We start from the raw sequence: 23455 nt of genomic DNA, 5'->3' as shown, positions 1-23455 counted from the left end.
CTTTATTTTCACTTAAAAAATGTGAAATTCCTTAAACTCTTCTCCAAGACTGTATTGTGGAATTATTGCATTATTGATTTTTTAATTAGTTTGACTGGTATGATTGTGTTTGAAGATTCAGTCAAGCAATACCAGCCTAGTTTTACTCACCAATCAGGAAAAATAAAAATAATGCTACCCCAGATGTTTTTTTTTTTTAATTTGCCTTTTTTTAATTGGTTCTTTTTAGTTATACATGACAGTAGAGTCCATTTTGATAAAATTATACATGCATGGAATATATCTTATCCTAATTAGGGCTCCAGTCTTGTGGATGTATACAAGGGCGGGATTCACTATATTCATATCTGTACTTAGGAAAGTTATGTCAGATTCTTTCCACTGTCTATTCTATTTGAATTATTGATTTTTGTATTAGGACTTAAAATTAAAATTTTACTGTTTACACATTTCACAGGAATTAGGAGTGTGCTGTTGTAAAATAAACTAAGACAGATTGGTATTTTCCTAGCACTTGAGAAAACTAGTTAGCAGATTAATGACCATTTTTCTGAGTTACACACTCCCCAAAAACTTAGTAGCAAAAAAAAAAAAAAAAAAAAAACTTAGGAAATAGGACAAAGTATATATTGAAAATTTAGAATCTGTTTACCTTTCAATAGCTTAATGGAAACTAAAATGAGATATATCTTTGAATACAGATTACAATGGCAGTAGATGCTACTCTTGATATCATGTTTGTTGATTTCCTTTCGGTAATCGAAAGGCACAATATAGTTTCTTTTGCACCAGCATTAACATCACCAGGGCTACCAACAGAATGAACTTGTCCCATTCTTGGAAGGGCTTCCAAAGTGTTGAGACCCAACTGAGGCATGGTGAAAGCTGTTCATCTTATGGTAAATGGATGGAGCTACAGAATATCATGCTAAATGAAATAAGTCAATCCCAAAGAACCAAAGACCAAATGTTTTCTCTGATATGTGGATGCAAATTCACAATGAGGGGCAGGGGCTAGGAAAAAATAGAGGTACTCTGGATTAGGCAGAGGGGAGTGAAGGGAGGGGAGGGGGTATGGAAATAGGAAGGATAGTAGAGTGAAACAGACATTATTACCCTATGTGCATATGTGACTGCATGACCGATGTGATCCTACATTATAGAATGAGAAGTTATAGTTCATTTATGTATGACATGTCAAAATGCATCCTACTGTCATGTATAACTAATTAAAACCAATTTAAAAATAAAGGTGAGATACTGTGAGACTCTTTAAAAATACTAAAGCACAAGAAACCTCTTCTGCCCATGCCCCTCACACTGAACCCCCCAAAAAATTGAACTGAAGTTTAAAAGCTCTCTATAATGAAAGAAGATCAGGAAAGGAATTTTGTTTGTAGTCCAAGAAACTTGACTGGCCTTAATAATTGTCTTCGGGGCAGGATCATTGGGAAATTTCATGAGTTTTCTGTTTCTCAATGTATTATTTCATCTTTTACCCTCCTTTTATCTGAGAGCTTAATGCCACTTCAAACAACCCAGTAAATTTTAAAGAGAAGAAACTGTGTCAAATGGATATGCAGGTATCAATTATTTTACACTCTAGAAAGGTTTTCAATTGGTTGATTATGGTCAATTAGATTTTATAACCACATTGTTGGTGTTTACTTGTCTTGTCCTTGATTGTGAATTCCATGAGTACAATAACTGTCCTATCCTGTGTTGAAATGCCAAGAATCTTGTGGGTGCTTAATATATATTCATTGATGGCAATAAAAGATTAAAAAGTGATGTTCATTCCAGCCCAGAGTCCTTCCTCTGAGTTATATTTAGGGTCACAAATTTGGTAAGGTCATTACACAAAAAGATCTTCACCTGATTCTCCATCTGTAAAATACAAATAATACCTCCCCACAGAATTGTTTTGAGGGTTTGGTTTTTTTCTGTTTTGTTTCGTTTTGTTCTGTTTACAGTGCTGGGGATCAAATCCAGGATCTCACCCATGCTAGGCAAGTGCTCTGCCACTGAGCTGCATCCCCAGCCCTGTTTTGAGGTTTAAATGAACTAACCATGTATAGTGTCAAACTGCTTACAGTTTCCAGAATATGCCATGCTGCTTACTGCTTCCAAGTGTGTGCCTGGAACCCTGAACCTGGATTAGTCATTCCCCTGTTTCTGCACAGCTACACCTCACCCCTCCTGTTGTATAGTAATTACCTGTTTCTTGTTTGTTTGTTTTGGGGGTTTTGGCTTTTTTTTTTTTTTTTGGTACCGGGGATTGAACAACATTCCCAGCCCTTTTTATGTTTGTTTGTTTTTGAGACAGGGTCTTGCTAAGTTGCTCAGGGCCTCACTAAATTGCTGAGGCTAGTTTTGTATTTGTGATCCTCCTGCCTCAGCCTCCCAAGTCACTGGGATTACAGGCATGCACCACTGCACCCAGCTGCCCGTTCTTCCATAAGAACCAAATTCAGGCATTAATTTGTGAAGCCTCACTTAGCCCAATAAATAGTAGATATGGTACTTAATGTTGAACAAGTGAGCATCTACACTGAAGTAAATGCTAAATATATGTTTGCTTTCTCATCACTACCCCTTGTTCTGTTTAATCCTACAAATCTCTCTGTAAGTCACCTGCTTAATGCTGCTAATTGCTCTTTTCTTCTTCAAAACCTTCTAAAGTCAACCGGATAGGGATATATAACCCTCCTTCTGGGGAAAAGGGAGAAGATAGTTGCTAACAATAATGCACTTTCCAAAACTATAGACATCTTATTACGAACATACAAAAAATGAGGGAAAGTACTACCCAGGAATCATTTGTGAAAAATTACTTGGCAGTTTGCAGTCAAACCAAATAAGAAATGAGTCAAATAATTAAGAATGGAGATTTTACAGTGATCCTATCTATTTAAAAGAAGGATGTGTTAGTAAGCTTTTTGTTGCTGTGACCAAAATACCTGACAAGAACAAGTTAGAGAAGTAAAATTTATTATGGGCTCATGGTTTCAGTTCATGGTTGGCTGACTCCATTGTTCTGGGTCTGAGGTGAGGCAGAATATCATAGCAGAAGGGCAAGGCAACCAGGAATCAAGAAGAGAGAGGAGAGGGAGAGGGACAAGATATATAATCCTCAAGGGCATGCCCCCAGTTACCTACCTCATCCAGCCATGCCCCACCTGCCTACAGTTACCACCCACTAATCAATTCAACTTATTAATCCAACAAATGGATTAATCCACTGATTAGATTATGGTGATCATAATTTAATAATTTCACTCTGAACATTACTGCATTGTCATATGAGCTTTTGAGAGGGCTCCTCATATCCAAACCATAACAGAGGACAACAAAGATCAAACAACAGGATTATGACTACATGGCAGAACGCAATGTCTAAGACCTGACACAATAAAAATTCATCCACTCATTTGTTCAATACATATAAACATATCATTTAGTACCTACTCTGTGCTAGGCACTGGATGTACAGAGTCATTCTTAAGTCGAAGTTCCAGTCTTCATGAAAATTGCATTTTAATAGGAGAGACATACAATAAACATATGTGTTTATATAATTTAATTATATCAGACAGTAATAAGTTCCATGATGAAAAATAAACAGGGGAAAATAAAAGAATAGAGAATGATAAGAGTGCTAGTGTAGATATTATGTTCAGGGATTGGCCTTTCTGAAAAGATGATGTGTGAGCAAAGAATGAAATGAACTAAGCGAAAGAGCATTCTAGGAAGTGGAACATGTCAATGCCCTTCAACTAAAGACCATATCCATAGTGGACAGGTTGAGTTTATAACTCTTTGTAGGGAGGGCAAACACACGCCACAGGAAACTGTGGAGTGTCTCAGTAAGAGGATTTAGGAAGAACCTATTAGAGGATTTGGGCAATTTGAAGACTGGTCTCAGGAAGAAGGAGTTTGACTCTGGGGTTGGGGTTGCAGCTCAGTGGTAGAGCACTTGCCTAGCATGTGTGAGGCACTGGGTTTGATCCTTAGCACCACATAAAAATAAATAAACAAAATAAAGGTATGGTGTTCATCTACAATTAAAAATTTTTTTTGAAAAAGGAGTTTAACTCAGATGCAGAGACAATTGTGTGCTTGAGCATTTCAATAAATCATATCTATAGCAAAGGCAGACTAGAGTGAGATTAAAGCTGTCTTGGTGGGGCTGGGGTTGTGGCTCAGTGGAAGAACACTTGCCTAGCATGTGTGAGGCACTGGGTCAAAAAATAAATAAACAAAACAAAGGTATTGTGTCCGTCTACAACTAAAAGAAAATTAAAAAAAATAAAAAAGCTAAAAAGCTGTAATTGGTGAACTAGCAGACACCTATCTTGACCAAGAGAGGTTTGTTGGTTTTGGGTGGCACAGTGACCTTATTTTTGTCAGCACTTAGACAAAATTATGTTGTGTTTTGCTCACTTGGTGTGCTTGACCTTGTTTTAGGTTGGTGTTCTGTGCCTTTATGTGCAACAGAAGAATAACATGCCTAAGTGTAAAAGCTACACTAGCTTCTGCATTCAGGGACTGCCAATCCCCTTTTCTCAAAGAGCAAGTGAAAAGCCTTAGAATATAAGGAATGGATTTTAGAAGTGGTGAGAGAGGAGGGATACAACAGTGCCAAGACCTTATCTTTAACAGAAAGTAGTGCTGAAACCAGCCCTGCTGCTTCTGCTTGCAGTCTCTTCGCTTCAGTCTCCTCCGCCTCTGGTGGCAGCTACTTGCGCTGCTGAGGTGGAAGGTAAACTGAGGCTTAGCCTGCAGGCAAGTTCTGCCTGTGGCAGAGGCGGGACAGACGGCTGCACCCCTCTCGGAAGAGACCACTTGCTTTTGAACTCTGGCCTCTGTTCGTTCGCATTTCGCTCTTTCTACCTTCCTTGCGCCCATTTTCAGCCTTTTCTTCAATATATCCATGGTAGTCCCTTCCTCATTCGCCCTTTTTCTCCCTTAGGTTCTCATTCATCCTTGGGCCCCTTTGTAGAGTTCCCACGTCTTTCTCCATCCTCTTCCATCTCTGATATTGGACATGACCAAGGGGTGAAGACCTAAGTTATAACATTTATTTGTTTCATATTGTTGGGCTGGGGAGATAGCTCAGCCGGTAGAGTGCTTGCCTTGCAATCACAAGGCCCTGGGTTCCATTCCCAACACCGAGGGAAAAAAAAAAAAGCTATTTTGTATTACCATTGTGAGCATACTTTTATTCTTCACTAGAGGAAATTCTTGGAAAGGAGAGCCCTATTTTATTTCATTAAAGAATTTGCAATGCCTGGCACTTAGTAGGTGCTCAACTATTGTGTGTTTGAATGAATGAACAGATTGGTTTGAGAAAACAGGTTATGTAATTGGAAGTTCTTGGTAGGGAGTTGGCAAGGGTTGCGATTAAGGGTTTAAATTGCAACAAAACAAAACTTTCCTCTGAGACAAGATCATTGGATAAATGCAGGAAAAGAAATGTGCTAAACTGCAGATGAGGCTACCTTGAGAAAGGTCTTGTTAAGTGGTCTCAATCCTTTTTTTTTTTTTTTTTTGCGGGGGAGGGGGGGTGGGCGGGGAGTGGTACTGATACCGCCATTTGCGGTGACGAGTCCTGCTTCCTCAGGTGTTGAAGTATAACGCCAGAGAAGCACACCCAGCAAGAGGCAAGCGCAGAGTAGAAAGTAAGCTTTATTAAAGAAAAGTAAAAGCAGACTTCTCCCGGTTGGAAGAAGGGGACCCAAAGGAGGAATCCACTGGATTTAGCAAATCTTGCCCTTTTTATAGGTTTTATTCTCCCGTTCTTTCCCCCTTATCTCTTTCCTTCCTGCCTATGTGACTCGGCCTGGTTTTGCAGGTGAGATGTAAAAAGTGAGAAGCTGATGGGGCAGGGGGAGGGCCAAAGTGATTCAGCCAGGCAAGGGCCCAGGGGGCATTGATTAGCAGCTCCTTGCTTGCAGTCCCCGACAAGGGCAGGTAAATTTGGTTATCAATAGGCTCTGCAGGTCCTTGACTTTCCATTCTCCCAGGGCAGTCTCCAGCTTCCAGAGGCAGATGGCTTTCATGGCCCCCATTTCCTCTTCTACACTAATTGCCTGTCCCCAATTCTGGCTTCAGTACCAGAGATTGAACCCAGGGGTGCTTAACCTCTGAGCCACAACCCCAGCCCTTTTTTCTATTTTATTTAGACACGGGGTCTTGCTGAGTCGCTTGGAGCCTCGCTAAATTGCTGAGGCTGACTGAATTCGTGATTCTCCTGCCTCAGCCTCCTGAGCCGCTGGGATTACAGGCATGCACCACTGAGTTTGTTGCAAAGTCTCAATCTTGACCTTGGAGAAGGAGGGGTGGGTGAAATCAGTTTTCCTTTAAGGAGAGCAAATATTGGAGTGGGGAAAAAAAAAGAGATGATTTGAGGAGAAGGGTAAAACAATTATAATTATTGCTGTGTAAGTATTCATATCTAATATTATTGAGTGTGTCAGGTAGCAAAGTAAGTACCTTACACACTCTATGTGTTAAAAGTGAAAAGATTAAAATATTACCGGCTTTGAGAGGTACGTTGAAGCTTAATGTGTCTTTTCTTATTTCCATGCTCCATTCACAGGCTGTTCTCTTACGCCTGGTTTCCTTAGTTCCTGTTAAGGTGCTTGGATAGTTGTTCAAATGGATATTTCTTTAAGTGAATGAACTATTGGGGTTCAATATTGACCGATCCCCAGAGAGTCAAAGTGCACACACGATAATGCAAGACACACAAGGAGCTCGAGCTTGGACTGCAACCAGCCTCTCAGGCCACTACAATGGCTGAGTGGGGAGCGGCCCCGAGGGGTGAGAAAGCACTCTATTAAAGAGATTTTCAAGCATTCACACACAAAGACCTGTACATTATTGGTTAACATTCGAACAGCTAAACATTTGTCCTCTTTGATTGGGTCCCGACAATCTATGTGATTCTCATTGGGTCCCGCCAGAACTGAATGGTCCTGGAGGAAGGAGGGAGGAGGGAAGGGGTGAACTATGCAGGAGATGAGTGGGGCTAGGTCCCCCTGTCCTTGATAGATAAGTAAGGTTCCTGGGTAGCTGCCCATTTCTCGGACAGATATCTCTTAACAGCCTTGATAAACCCCGGGGGCCCAGGACGTCCTGTTTGTCCTGTATTGGCTCTTGAGGGTAGCACCTGTGCGCCCTTTCCTGGTGGGGGGGTGTTTACGGGCCAGTTCCCAAAATGGCTTGTTCATACAACATGGCTGCACAGATGTCACCTTGTTCTCAACAGAACATTGCAAATTCCTATTCTGCTATCTTACTGACATCACTCCTCTTGTTTTTCCAGGCTGCAATTCTCAAATGGCTGCTCAGGTTTTGATAGTTTAATCAGATTATTAAGTTTAAGTTTTGAGTTTTATTTATACCAAATTTTATTAAAGTTTAAAATGTAAAGGGAGACCAAGACTTACTGAATCTGTTGAATTTTATTTTATAAAATAATATGTAGTTAAAATTTGTAATTACATATGATAAAATTGTTATAAAATTATATTGCAAATATGTATTTTAAAAAACAAAATTCTGACATTGAGTCACAAATTACTTGCCTATATCTTTGAGGAGATTAAGTGAGAAAGACAGAGGATTAGAGAACTGGGAGCTTATAAAGAAAGGGGACTTTGCCCAAAGAATCTTTGTTAAGGAATGATTATGCCCCCCCCCACCAAATTCATATGTTGAATATCTAACTCCCAATGTGACTGTATTTGGAGATAGGGCCACTAAGGAGGTAATTAAAGTTAAATTAGTTCAGAAAGGTGAGCCCTGATCCAATAAGAATGTTGTCCTTAGAAGAATAGGAAGAGACACTAGAGATCTCTGTCTTCATGCACATAGAGGAAAGGCCATGTGACCATACAGTGTAAAGCCGCTGTCTACAAGCCAGGAACCAACCCTGATGGTGTTATGAGGCGCAACTTAAGAACAGACCGATCACCACTGAGAAGTCCAAATTTGAGAGTCTTTATTAAGCCAGCCGGCTGACTGCCTCACACAATGCCCCAAAAAATGGCTATTGGGAGAACAGCCCCGACCACAGGGTTGTAGGGGTTCTTATACCCAAAATCACATCAATCATAAGTGTCTGTTGCTGTGATTCGAAATTACACATTAACATCACGAGATCATCGACAGAGGGGGAAGTGGGTCAAAACGACCCTTACCTAGGTACAAACTAAAGAATGGTTACTAACATCCACACAATCACGGTTCACATGGTACATTGTTTAGGAGCAATAGGAATCAAAAGAGAGCAATTTTTCATTACATAAGAATCGTCATTTTGTATTGCTAAACATGTCATGCTAAGCAACTGGTGATGGACACAGAGGTGGTGTGCTCCCATGGGAGAAGCTAAGCAATTGTTTATGAGTACAGAGGTGGGACGTTCCCATGGGAGAAACTTATTTCCTACATAAGATGGAGTCTCAGAGCAAAATAGAGTCTGTCCAGTCATTTCCCTATAGTCTGGCCTATAACATTCTCCTGGAGCCAGATCTGTCAGCCCATCACAATGGTACCTTGATCTTGAACTTAATAGCCTCCAGAATGGTGAGAAAATAAATTTCTGTTGTATAGGCTATCCAGTCTGGTACAAAACCCTAGCTGACTAATAAAATCCTGAACCAGACTAAGTTTTTAAAAAATATTTTTAAAGTATGTTAGTACATTTATTAAATTTGGAATCTCTCATCAACATTTTTATTGTTTTGGTTTTTGGTGTTGGGAATTGAACACAGGGCCTTCCACATGATGAACGAGCACTCTACTACTGAGTTACACCCCCAGCCCTCAAAATTCTTATTAAGTGAAGAATTTTCAGTACATTTCACACTTTTTCATTTTCATTTTCTGTCTTTCTTTCTTTTTCTGCCCCTTGAGTTTTAAAAACAGAATACAGGCCAGGCATAGTGGTGTATGCCCATAATCACAGCAACTCCAGAGGCTAAGGCATTGCAAGGTCTAGGCCAACTTCAGCAACTTAGCAAGACCTGTCTCAGAATAAAATTAAAAAGGATTGAAGATTAGGTCAGGGGTAGAGCACCCCTGAGCTAAATACCCAGTACTATGAAGAGAGGGAGGAGAGAGAGAAAGAGGGAGGGGGAAATAAAACATGTTGCTGGTCAATTTTTTTTTTTTTTTTTTTTTTTTTTTTGGTACTGGGGATTGAACCCAGGGGCACCTTACCACTGGGCTACATCCACAGTTCTTTTTTTTATCTTTTATTTTGAGACAGGATCTCACTAAATTGTTTAGGGTCTTGCTAAATTGCTGAGGCTGATATTCCTCCTGCTTTAGCCTCCCGAGTAGTGAGGATTACAGGCATGCCCCACCAGGCCCAGCTGTTTTCTTTACATTTTTTAATGTGTGTGGTGCTAACTGCCTGTTAATTGAAGGGTTTGGTGATAAAACAAAAAATACACTTATATTATTTTGAAATTTTCTTAACTAACCCAATAGCAGATTTCATACTTGATAATAGTATTACAAAGGGATTTTTTGAAATGAATATTCCAGTATGTTTTTTAAGTTGATTTCCCTACATCAAATACTATCAAAAGATTAATATTTTGATTTTTTACTTATTTCTTTTCAGAGTTATTTTAAAAGTTTATTCTTCCTCTACTCTAGTTCTGGGGTCCACATTAGGTTGAATTGAGACAATGTGCTTGACAGGTAATCTGTAACTTGTGGTAAGGTGATTAAGCATTATCAGAAATTCGTTCTTATAAATACCTTTGGGAAATGCTCAAAAGACTTGAAATCATAGAATTAGTGTTGGAAGGGATTCTCAAAATATTTTTGGGGCAATACCCAAATTATCACAGATGGAATCTTCGAAGGAAAAATGATTTTATATGGAAAAATCCCTTTCTAAATTATTCTAGAATTTAAATAATACTCATTTCTTGAATTCTCTACAACAGAATGAAATCTTTTTTAGATTGCAGTTTGTCAGGTTCTTCTTGCTCTGGGGAAACGGGACAATTGTTGCTCTATAACATGTACTTGTCCATTTGGAATAAAGTCATAAAGTCTTCCCTCAGTTTTATCTCTAGTTTCTTTCAGCTTTCATTATGGTTCCTGTTTCCCTGCTTTTGCATTGTGATTTCTTCTGAAAATATAAATCTTCCATGCTGCTTTGTTTGAATAGCACTTCATAAATGCTAAAAGACTGTGCAAATGTAAAGTATTTTATTATTATGAAGGTGGAAGACCCTTGAACTATATTTTTACAAAAGTGTTCCAGTGCTTGCTTTTAATGGTTCGTGGACAATCAGTGCTGTTACTGGAAATTTTAAATTCCATATTTTAATACTCTTGTGGTTCATTTTGTCACTTTTCTAATCATTATAACCATTTCTTTAAAGTCACCCCTGATGAACATACATCAGTAGAGGATGAAAAGCAAAAGAAAAGTATGATTTCAATATCTAGTTCAAAGGTAGTTTTTAGATAGAGAGCATTTTTTTTACTGAGGAGTTAAAAACAAATTTATAAATGCTTAAATATTAGACTTGGCTTTTTCTCAAATTGCAAATAAATACCCTAAAATTGATGTTCAGAAATACTTCTTTATAAATTAGGGTTTTTTTAACTTGTATTTTCTCCAGTTGAAAAGAAGAAATCTAGTCATTGAGAAGGTCCAAGAAAAGGAGAAAGAAGATATCATGTAAAACACAAATATTTTGAAGATAGTGACAGTGATTTTGATTCTGAATCAGAATCTAGTGGTAAGAAAGTCACTTTTTGTGCCCTATCCTGGCTGATGATTGACCAGAGGTGCTTCCTTTGGGGTTGACACATTACACAAAGGTGCCTCTTCCTCTAATAGTACCTGGGATTCTTAATCCCCTTGCCACTCTTTTTCCTCATTGCTGGAAGATCAGATTGTCTTTTTTTTTTTTTTTTTTTTTTTTGGTACTGGAAATTGAACCCAGGGGTGTTTTACCACTGAGTTACATCCCAGTCCTTTTTATTTTATTTTATTTTATTTTATTTTATTTTATTTTATTTTAAGACAGAGCTTAACTAAATTCTTTAGGCTGGTCTCAAATTTATAATCCTCCTGATTCAGCCTCCAGTGTCCCTGGGATTAGAGGCATCTGCCACCATGCCCGGCATGAACTGTCTAAAAGCACAAATCGGAGCATGTCAATCCCCTACTGAAAATCCTTTGGTACTTCTCCCTAACCTTCAGGGTAAAGTTCAGACCCTGATTGATCCCTGTCTAGTCACGTATGCCCTGTCATCCCCTCTTGCACCATCATCTGTAGCTTGAGAACTACTCTCTATGTCCTCAGTATCCCACGTTCTTTCTCTTGACTCTGTAACTTAGTACAGAGAGGCCCTTTGCCTACAGTGCTGGTCTGTTTCTGCATCTAGCTTCACTCATTCATTTCAACCATGTAGTATTTTTGTAATAAACTGATTTTTAAAAGAACTATCTTAAGAATCACCTTTCCCTAATCAGCCATTTCTCAACCACTCTCCCCAAATCAGTCTAACTTTGAGATTTCTCTGTATGTCCATAGCACCCAAGCTTCCGTTTGTTACTCTGAATTGTATTTATTTCTTTACCTATCTGTCTCTTTCAGTACACTCAGTTCCTAGAAAACTATTGCCCTCCTCTGCCACATACACATATTTTTTCTTTTTTATTATGAAATTTTCAATTTTTCAGAAAAGTAAACAAAATAGTGCAATTAATACCATAAACCTGTCATGCATGGTGGTGTATGCCTGTAATCTCAATTTATTTGGAGGCTGAAGCAGGAGGATCAAGGACAGACTCATCAATTTAGTGAGACGCTGTCTCAAAATAAATAAAGAAAAAAATAAGTGGGGTTTGGCCCAGGGGTAAAGTGCCCTAGGTTCAATCCAAAGTACAAAAAAAAAAAAAAAAAAAAAAAACCTCATAAATTTATCACTTGAGTTGTTAGAATTGTGACATATTTGCTTCAAATATGTTTTGTTTTGTTTTGTTTTGTTGCTGGGGTATTCAAGGTAAATTATAAATGTCATCACACATCAATGATAAATATTTATGTATGCATCTTTTAAAAAAGGACATTTTCTTACTTGAAAATAATAAATGCCATAACTTACTGACCAAATTAATAATTCTCCATATCATCTAATATCTAGTGCAATTTTAATTTCTATGTTCCTTGCCTAGCACAGTTCTTGACAAGTAGCAATAAATATTTGAATGAATTCAATTCTCTATAACAATGAATGGGACAGCAAAAATCTATTTAACATTAGGTTTTAGGGGTAATAGTTCTTAATTATAACATGTCAAGTAAAGATTTAAAAAAAAAAAACAGAAGAAAGCCAGGAAAAAGCAAAGAAAAATGCAGATGGACAGTCTTTTTTCCCTTTAATTTTCATTATGAAAAAATCAAATGTATATAAAAGGAGAAACTGGTGTAATCATCCCCCATGTACAGAGCACCTAGTTATCAACTTTTGGCAGTTGCTACACCCCCCCCAATTACTTTCAAACTAATCCTAGGTATTATTTCATTTCTAAACAATTCAGCATATCTCTCTACAAGATAGACTTTCTTTTTTGAAAACATAACCACCATGCCATTATCATATCTAAAAATTCCTTAGTATTCATCACACTTCATTTTCTATTTTTGTTTTTTTCTACCCTGGAAGTTTCCCATGAGGAAGACAGTATAAGGAAAGCCAAGGTCTGACAGCTTCTTTATAACAATTGATTAATCATTGCAATATTAATTGAGGGATTATCTCCTTTTTGTTTTCAGCATCACTAAACCAAAATGCTCCTTTTAGTGTTTAATCATCAGGGTCCTCTCAAAGAGATTGAATAAGACAAAATACATCTGAATGTATAATTACCAGTTCCCTAGATAGGCTGTAGGTGTAATAACATGTTTCACTGGGCTGGGCTGGTGTTGGGGGAAAAGGGAAGAAAAAACTTACTATGGTTTTGATGGAGTTTCTTCTGTTTCCTTTAAAGCAACAGGACCTCTGGGTCAGAATTGCTCCTATTCCCCTATGTCCTCCACAAAATGGAAGGGTAGTGAACAGAAGTGAGAACATACCAGATGGATATTTAGCCACCACCTCCCCATATATCCCTATGAGTAGCTTCTTATCAGATTCCTTTAGAATCTGTAGAACTGTGTTTGAGCTCCTCAGCATAAATGGAGATGGGCCATATCTTGAAGCACACTATTCCCTTGTTAGTTATTTCTCTTTCCCATTTTGCGCAGGTATGTACCTGAGATGGGCAGAGACTGTTGATGGTGATACAGGAACATCATCTCATGAAATGAGGCTTCCTTGCAATTCTATTTGAATGGTTTTTCCTTAGCAATTTTTATGCATACCCCATTTGGCACAAAAAAACACAAATGTATAGAAAATTTACATCTTTATTGAAAATACAAAATGTGCCTTACAAAATAAATGAACTGACTTTTTTGTTTATTCATCTAACAGACATTGGGTAAATTGCTCTTGATGATGAGGTATGTAGCATTTGAATCTGGCAGAAAAACACTTAGGAAAAATTATCATAAAAGCTGACCTTAGAAAATGGAATCTACAAAATGAATGACAATGAAAGGGGCCCATGCCAGGCCAAACAGAACCAAAGCAAAGGAAGGCACAGGCAGAGGAAGCAAGAAATGATAACACACTGTGCAGGTCATATTGTAATATTATGAAGACCTGGTTATAATACAGAAAATCTTAACTGGATTCTAATATATTCATCTTTACATGGTGGCAAACAACCAATTATATTGCTATTCTTAATTCTTATACTTGTAGTGTAGGTAGACTGCACACACCAAAAATTACCTCCAAGTTATTGCTAATATGATTTCCACGTGATTGACCTTCTCTTCCCACTGGCATGTTTTGTATATTTGAATCTAACTGAATGACATCTCTTCATTTACTCAACAGAATTTTGAATTAGGTAGCCTGATTTGGGAAAAGGTCCCAGTGAAAGAAGTTACTGGAGAAGTCACTGGAATGTTGTGTAAATAGGGTTATCCACATTTGATGAAAAACTATGTTAAAATGGGAAAGAGTTATTTTTAAATAAAAGAGAGAAATAGTTTTGAGTGGAAAAAAAAAGAAATGATAACACAAGGACAACATGGGCATTCTGGATGTCTGGGATATGGTGTCAGAAGAACCCAACTCCAATCAAGTTCTGGAACTATTATAGCATTATAGGGCTCATCCAAGATTTTGACAACAAAGTGACCCATGACTGTGGGTGGCATATTTTGGAAAACTGAAGCTTTCTGACAACTCTTCCACTTGATCCTCTTATTCTTCAACTAAACCATCAGAAAGAACAAGATTGATTTAGTATATTGAATACTTTCTTAATAGAAAAATACAACATGCAATTTTATAGGCTACTGAAATTTTAAACCATAATGGAAGAAGCTATTTCTTTATTGCTGAACTATCTTAAGAAAGTTAACACTTCCTTCAGGTCACCTTTAATGAGCAAGAGCTATTTGCCCAGTTATGGACTAGGCTTATGGCTTTATTTATATCCTCCCACTTTTACTATTATTTCATGTTTTCCAGGTCTTTGAATGCAAATCTAGCTAATTAACTGCACTGTGCATGTCCTTGCTGTCAATACCATGCCTTGTAACAGAACAAATAAATGTTAGAGTCCTGAAAGCTGACTGTTACAGTTTGGATATGAGGAGTCCCCCAGAAGTTTCTGTATTGATGCAGAAATGTGAAATGATTGGACTGTGAGAACTGTAATCCAATCAGTCCATTCCTAGTTTGTTTATTTGTTTGTTTTTTTGGGGGGTGCTGGGGATCAAACCCAGGGCCTTGTGCTTGCAAGGCAAGCACTCTACCGACTGAGTTATCTCCCCAGTCCCCCTAGTTTGAATGGATGGGTGGTAACTGTGGATAGATAGGGCATGGCTGGAAGAGGTGGATCACTGGGGCCATGCCCTGGAAGGGTTGTTCTTCCTGTACCCCCTACCCTTACCTCTTTACACCACCATAAGTTGAGAAGTTTTCCTCCACTAGGACCTTCCCCCATGATATGCTGCCTCACCTTGGGCTCAGAGCAATTGAGTCAGCTATCTGTGGACTGAGACTTTTGAAACTGTGAGCCTAAAATAAACTTTCTTGTTAGGTATTTTGGTCACAGCAACACAAAAGTTGATTTAAACAAAAAAATTGGTACTGAGAGATGGGGTCATTGCTGTGTCTAACCTGACCATGTAGTTCAGAAGCTTTTGGAGCTGGGTTGCAAAAGGAACTTTGAAATGTTTAGTGATGCAAGCTGGAAAAGCTTTAGAATGTCACAAGTGGAACTTAGTGAGCAATTCTAAGGTGGGAGCTCAGAAGACCAGAATGCCAATAGAAATATGGACTGGCTTATGAGGTTTCAGAGGGAAATGAGGACTCTATTGAGATTTGGACTGGAGGCCACTCATGTTATATTCTTGGAAAGAACTTGACTATGTTTTGCCTATGTCCTAAGATTTTATGTGAGGCTAAATCTAAAGGAGATGGACAAATTAATCTGTGGAGAAAATCTCAAGGCAGCACAGTAGTCAGTCTGTGGCAGGTATATTGCTGAAAACTTTTAGCCAGGTGTACTGTTAGAATTGGGAACAGAAATTAGGGCTTAAGGATTTTAAAACTTACAGTTTGACCAGAAAAGTGCATGTAAAACTAGGGCCAAGGAAGATGTAATTGTTGAAGAGATTATAGATTCTAAAGAGATGCTGAGTACTTTGCACAAAGACAATAGGAAAGATGCCTCAAGGGCATCTCAGGAACTAATATGGCCACACCCACTGCAGGCTCCAATACATAGAAGGGAAAATTCCTTTGAGATGGGATCACATGGGGGTGCCCTGACTGCATGGCAGTGGGTGGAAAGGGCTAAGAAGTTGTTTCACCATACTCAGCTATGCAGACACTCAGAGGCCACTACTACTGTGATTTCAAGGGGTCCAGGTATTGAGGGAGCTGGCAGGAGACCTTGGCATCATCCATATGGTGCTCGTTCTGCAGGAACACATGATGCTGGAGATAAGGGGTCATGGAAGCTTCCATGGATATTTCAAAGGAAAGCCTGGGAGGACAGGCAAAGTGTAGCAGGGTCAGAAGTCCTGTAGGCTGCTCCCAAGAAGGGAAGCTGCAAAGGTGAAGCTGAAACTGGAATGGAGACCCCAGGAATTGAGAGATGCCAATAATGTGGACTGTCTGCCAAGAAAAACTGCAGGCCAAAAGAGAGCCCATGTGCACTGCAACTAGCAAGACCAAAGGGGAAGAGCTTCCCATGCCCTTTGGAAATACCATCTCACAGCCAAGTGTCCTAAATGCTGTATGTGGAGTTATGGGACCTGATTGCCTGGCTGGGTTTTGGTCTCATTTTGGCCTTATCCCTTCTTTCTGTTCCCTATTCCTCCCTTTTGGGATGGGAATGTTTACTCTGTGCAACTATATATGTAACTTAAAAAAAAATATATGTAACTTTCTTTTTTACTTTTACAGGGACTCACAGCCAGGAGTTTGCCTTTTGTTTCAGGTGAAACTTTGGACTTGGACTTGGGCAATGCTAGAAAAGTTAAAACTATGGAACTCTTGGAGATGGACTAAATGCATTTCACATTGTGAGATGGACATGAGACTTAGGGGCCAGGGGAGGAATGTTATGGTTTGGATATGAGGTATCCCCCCAAATTCCTGTATTAATTCAGGATATGAAATGATTGAACTCTGAAAGCTGTAACCTGATCAGTCCATCCTAGTTTGAATTAACTGGGCATATGGGGCGTAGCTGGAGGAGGTGGGTCACTGAAGGCATGCCTGGAAGGATGTGTGTTCCCTGAAGTCCCCCTCTGGTTTCTGATGCCTCCTGCATGAACTGAGCAGTTTTCCTCTGCTGGGCCCTTCTCCCATGATATGCTGCCTTACCTTGGGTCCAGAGCAATAGAGTTGGCCATCTATGGATTGAGACCTCTGAAACCATGAGCTCCAAAGAAACTTCCTCCTCTACATTGTTCTTGTCATGTATTTTAGTCACAGCAACACAAAAACTGACTATCAGCTGTCCAGCTCTTTACCCTCTCATTACTAGGGATAAGTGTTACCCTGGTCTTGGGGGAAACTGAGCATCATGAAAAGTCATATTGAAGGTAATAGCCTTGTGGTATAATAAGAAACATTTGGTTTTCATCCCTGATTCTCATCCCAGAACTCCTATAACCCTTGTAGTTTCCTGAGTGATTAGAATATCTTTTGTTACTCATAATGAACCCCTTTTGATCACCCCTGAGTTTATACTAACAGAGCAACTTAGTTTCAGGCCCTTAAATAGCCAAAGATGGGGCGGGTCACCTGAAAGAATAAGCAATATGGGATTGGAAGATTAGGACTTTTGGCCTCACGTACCAACCTCCAGGAAAGAGGGTGCTGAGGCTACAGGATAAGCTGTATGGAAATTCTTGAATAACAAGATTTGATGAGCTTCCAATTACTAAACACATGGAAGTGCATGGAAGGTGATATTCCTGAAGAAAGCAAGTAATCTCCATGCCCCCGCTGCCATACCTTGCCATTCACACCTCTTCCATTTGCTGTTCATCAGTATTCCTTGTAATTGTATCCTTTATAATTATAATACACTGGTAAATTGTTTTTCTTAAGTCCTATGAGCTGCTCTAGCAAATTAATGGAACTCAAGGAGGGGTTGTGGGAACTCCCAATTTATAACTTGTCAATCAGAAGTTTAGGTGACAAACTAGAACTTGTGACTGGCATCTGAAGTGTAGAGCAGTTTCATGGTACTGAGCTTTTTACTCATGAGACCTTTTGCTATTTCTATAGAGAGCATCAGAACTGAATTAAATAACAGGGCAACCAGTTGGTGTCTGCTGAAGAATCTGGTATCAAAAGTGTTCTGTGTTGAGTATTGTATTAACTGTGAGAATAGAGGGAAAATGGTTTTTTCCTTTAAAATTTCCCTATTTGAATAGTACATCTTTAATCTGAATTAACTAATCAATGTGAGCATGTTGAGTTTTTAGACATCAGTTTTCCTTCAACCGTGATTAAAGGACACTTTATTCTCTAAATCCTTTTGAGAGTTAAAATTGTATGGTAAGGGATGCTTGGTCATGGGGCCAGAGTGGGGGTTATGACTTGTCTTACTGAGATACAATAGTTGCTAACATTCTGGATGCTGCCATATTACCCATTAATGCTATGGAAAGTACAGCTCAACTGGATTCAAATTCATTATAACTCAAAAATTCTGTACAATGATTTGAAGAGACAGAGGCATACAACTGTCAGTTCTGCATGCTTTAATCTTCCACCACTCTCCAAATCTTCCTGGGTTCAGAACACTGTCAGCTAGCCCTGTTCTAGCTGTAGATTCAGGATTCTTGAGAGAGGCTGATATTTGCCCAATGTGGCAGGGAACCCTAGATTCTGCCAGCCTACTCCTGATCAGCTAGGAGATCCCACTCTCATCACATCACCAATTCCTAGATAAGAAAGTGGAACTGGGCATTTACTATGCATTTTAGTTCAAGATCAACAACAGACAGGGCTTTTCCCTCAATACCTGGAAACTGTTTAAAAACAGAACAAAAGAACCGCATAATTAAACTTTACTGTCCACTTAGAAACCTAGTTATGAGATTTACATTATATTTAATATTTTAGGAAGTTCCCAAACTGCAAATTGTGACATTCTGGACCTCTTCTACCTGCCTGACTCCTTGCTTTCACTCTCCTATTTTAGGATTTAAGATCCATTTCTATGGATATATAATTTTAAGAAGGCTAGTGAATAGAGCTCATGTTGGGGGGATTCAAATGTACCAGCAGTCAAATATTTCTAGGTCGAGGGCTGTATGGGTCTCCAAGAAGTGTTTTTTGTTTTGTTTTGTTTTTTGCAGTGTTGGGGATTGAACCCAGGGCCTTGTGCTTGCAAAGCAAGCACTCTACCAACTGAGCTATATCCCCAGCCCCCAAGAAGTGTTTTACAACTTGACATGACAACATCCATCTTGATCATAACCACCATTTTGCCTGCCAGGTAACTCCAGCATGCATTCCTATAGGAAAAGCAAAGTTAAGTTCAACAGGCAAGATTTTGTACCAGCCATGGACACACCCAGACTTCTTCTTAGTTGACCTTTGAAATCAATAGTCTTTTGTTGTTGTTTTGAGAAAGCTCAGATATGTTCCACTTGGCTGCAGGCCATCTTTCTCTAGTTTATAAACCCCTTCCCTCTGCCTCGAGGTTCTAGGATCCTCCTGTCTTACTGTTATTCAACACTTGGGTCTGTCTGTAGGTTCCTAATAAATTGAATTCTTCACTAACCTGGATTTGTCTACCTTTTCCTTCAGTCTCCTAGCATGTTCCACCCTTGGCAGTCAGTTTTCATACACTGGGTTTCCTCAAATACCCAGAATGTGTTAATCTTCTGAATATTGAAATTAATTTCTAACCATGGGACCTATGCTTGACACTGTACATTATTTATCCTATTTTTATCAGCACAACCACCCTTGTCATAATCCCCATGATAAATAAATTAAACCAGGGTTTAATGGCTCTACCTCACTCATAGGAAAGCCATTTCTTGCTTTGATGGATGAAGTGGTTCCACTCACTGGATTTAAAACGCTATGGCCCCTTTTCCGCCAGCAAGTTGGAATAGAAAAGTAAGGGTGCATAAACAGAGACCAGGCTCATTGTGTCATAAAACCTGCTTTTGGAGAACAAGGAAATTTGATCAAACCATCTCTTAGCTTCTTTTATTCTGGAAGACATTAATCATCTTTTTCATTAATTAACAGTGCCTGGAACAGTAAGCACTTGATCCATGTGAGCTATTATATGCATTGTTAGTCTCATGTTATTGATGGAAATTATCTCTAACTCAGAGACTCTTACCTATAACTTTCAGTTATGAATGAGAACTGAGCCTGGATATGGGGGCTGATTAGGGATTCAATGTAGTACATAGCTCAAGCAGAAAGGACTGAGTCAAGGCCCTAGGCCAGGAGCATGCAGGGACATCCAAGAAATGGAGAAACAACCAGGGATTTATAGACTGTGCATGTGAGGAAAAGGAGATTAAAGTATAGTTGAAAGTAAGGTTGAAAAAGAAATCAAAATATGACCATGTTGCACAAAACTGTGTATCAGGGGAACCAGGAGACATTTTGAGCAAAGAAGTTATTTAAGCCCATTTATATTTTGGGAAGGTTAATGCAGGCTGCAGCTGGTAGGGAAGAAGAGAGGTGGAAGCTAAAATTTGGAGTCAAGTAGGAATTTGTTGCAATGGTAAAATAGGAATACAACTGAGTGGTGATCTGGCAATGGGAATTTCATAAAAGGGAAAATCAGAGAATTCAAGGATTTAGAGACTGATTACAGGGAAAAGTGTTGAATAACTCTGAAGTTTTGAGTGTGAATGTCTGAGTGGTAATGCCATTATCCAAGTTAGGGAACATGGGACATTGTGAAAAACAAATCATTCCCTTTTTATAGGTTGAATTTGAGAATCATGTGTGAGTCATTGAACTGTTAGTAACATGACCCTGGGATTCAGGAGAGAGAGCAGAGATAAATACATAGATCTTGGAAGTCGCAAGTGTGAAAGGATAGTGGTTGAATCAATGAGAGTAGAAAGGATCTTAAAGGCAGGGAGGACAGAGTGAGGATTCAAGGGTGCCAAGAACTGGATTTGGGACAACAAAGTTTGGGCAACATACTTGTACACTTTGTGGAGAGTAGAAAAGAGAAATTGGCAAATCAGACAGAGAGGGAACAGCTAGAGAGATAGGAGATAATCTCAAAGAATACAGGTCATGGAAACCAAGAGAAGAGAGAAATTCAAAAAAGAGGAAGGATGCAACAATGTTAAGAGTATGAAGAAATAGCCAGGCCTGGTGGGGCACACCCATAATCCCAGTGACTCAGGAGGCTCAGGCAGGAGGATCACAAGTTCAAAGCCAGCCTCAGCAACTAAGCAAGGCTCTAAGTAACTTAGTAAGACCCTACCTAAAAATAAAAAATAAAAAGGATTAGGGATATAGTTCAGAGGTAAAGCACTACTGGGTTCAATCCCTAGTAACCCCACCACCACAAAGAAGAAATAAAGTAATAAAGTGTACTGAGACTTGATTGAGTGGTTTTTTTTAAGTCCCTGGAGAATTGAAAGAGTGTTTTGTAAGACAGAAGTCATAGCCAATAGATTGCAGAGAAAATGAGAAGAGAAATAAGTTGACAAAAAGTTTCAAATACTATTTAAAGAAGTTTGACATCAAAAAGAAAAGAAAGCAAGGGTAACAAATGGTTACTTGAGTGTCATGTACAAGACATTTTTTGCAACATAAAAAAATTCTTTCATAGTATATATAATCCTGTATCTGAATTACAAATTTGGGTGTAAAATAAGAATCACCTAAGCTCAGTTGTAGAGTTGATCAAAGAAGGAAAGTGAAAAGCAATGTGATTACTATAGGGATTAGACCTTGTGCAATTGGGGGAGCTTGGAAAGAAGTCATTGGAAGGCTAGCGCCTTTGTATTTGATGGTGCCTTGAAGTCCCTGTAGTTATATTTAGGGCCCATGGTTGGGAAGAAGAGATGTATGTAACATGGGGGATGATCTGGAACCTGCGAGGATTCACTTGAATCCAAGGAGACAAGTTAAAATCTATGAAGACTTAATGGAACCTGCATCTGTCTCTTACTACCACCAACCTGGCAAAGGAGCTGGCAGTGTCCTTTGCCATGGAGTTGCACTTATACCCAACCCAGTACATAAAACTTTTGAGGAAAGAGATCTTGAAGTTGTAGTTACTGCAGGCCCCACTGCTGCCCCTCATCACCAGTGTGCCACTGTATACAAGTGGTAATAGCACCCGGTTCTACACCAAATATTAGAATATAAATGTCCATTTCTAGTCAAGTGTGATGGCGCAGGCCTGTATTCATGGAAGCTCAGAGGCTGAGGCAGGAGGATCACAAGTTCAAGGCCAGCCTGGGCAACTTAGAGACCCTGTCTCAAAAAATAAAAAAGATCTGAGAATGTAGCTCAGTGATAAAGCACCCTTGGATTCCATTTCCAGCACCCTCTCCCAAAGTGTCTGTTTCTCCATTTCTTCACTTTGACCTCCCAGACCTTGCACAAATTCTTCTAGCCAATCTTAACTCAGAACTATATAAAGAAGGCAGTCTTGAGAAACCTAGTTTAGCTAAGTTGGCAAAGACACCACAACAGATGTGAGACATGACAAAATGTCACTGGTCACTATTGATTGGAAGGATGGCATACCATGGCAAAAGACACATGGAGGTCATTCTGTGCATCAGTTATAGACAAGGACTTCCCATTGTTTGGTACTCAAAATCAACCAAAACTGTGTCCAGGAAGGACCCATTTAAGTAGTCATATCCACCCCAAAAGTCCTGTTGAGTGACTATGTCTGCAATGTTCAGTGGAGCAGCAGAAAAAAAGAACAGTTACTGGCAAGATTTGGGGAAGCTTCTGGTCACTATGAACTTTGGTCACTGACCTCTGACTTCTGAGATAGGTCATCTAACACTAAACCTTCCACCCACCTTTTCAAAGAGATGGTATTCCCTTATTGTTTTCACAACATTTGGAGAATAAGGGTGACACATAAGTTGGGTTAACTGTATATAGGCTTTGGTACGAATAGTGATTAGTTTCCAAAGCTTCAGATGGGAATATGAACCTGAAATCCATCTCAGTGTGACTCATGGATATCTTCCTAGATTAAAAGCAAAGTTTCAGAGGCTACAATTTCTGCCTCTGTGCTTTCAGCAGCTCCTATTAGGAATATGAAATAGTGGTAGGCCCCAGGGATACAAGAGAAACATGAGAGAATATCTTGAAGGTACTAGGAAGCTTGATGGGGAAATGCAAAGATATTTTGCTAATTTTATGGGATAAGCTGTGCATTGAGCATTGTTGTTGTTGTTGTTGTATCAGGGATTGAACCCAGGGGCTCTTAACCACTGAGCAATATCCTCAGCTTTCTTTAATATTTTATGTCGAGGCAGGGTCTCTGAGTTTCTTAGGGCCTCACTAAATTACTGAGACTGGCTTTGAATTCACAATCCTCCTGCCTCAGCCTCCCAAGTCACTGGGATTATAGTTGTGTGCCACTGCACCTGGCTCACTGAGCATTTTCTAAAGGGGAAAGAATAAGAAAAGGCTTCATCACAAAAAGTTGATTTTTACTTAAGAACCTTCAATGAAATACTACATTCTTCTTGTTTTGACTGTCATTAAATTATAACCAGAACATGGTGAATAATTAAACAGCTTACACCTACTTTAAATTTATTGTTTCCTCTGGATAAATTAAGCT

The sequence above is a fragment of the Sciurus carolinensis genome, chromosome X (genome assembly GCF_902686445.1).
Source record: "Sciurus carolinensis chromosome X, mSciCar1.2, whole genome shotgun sequence".
Classification (NCBI taxonomy): domain Eukaryota; kingdom Metazoa; phylum Chordata; class Mammalia; order Rodentia; family Sciuridae; genus Sciurus; species Sciurus carolinensis.
This window is presented reverse-complemented; position numbering follows the sequence as displayed.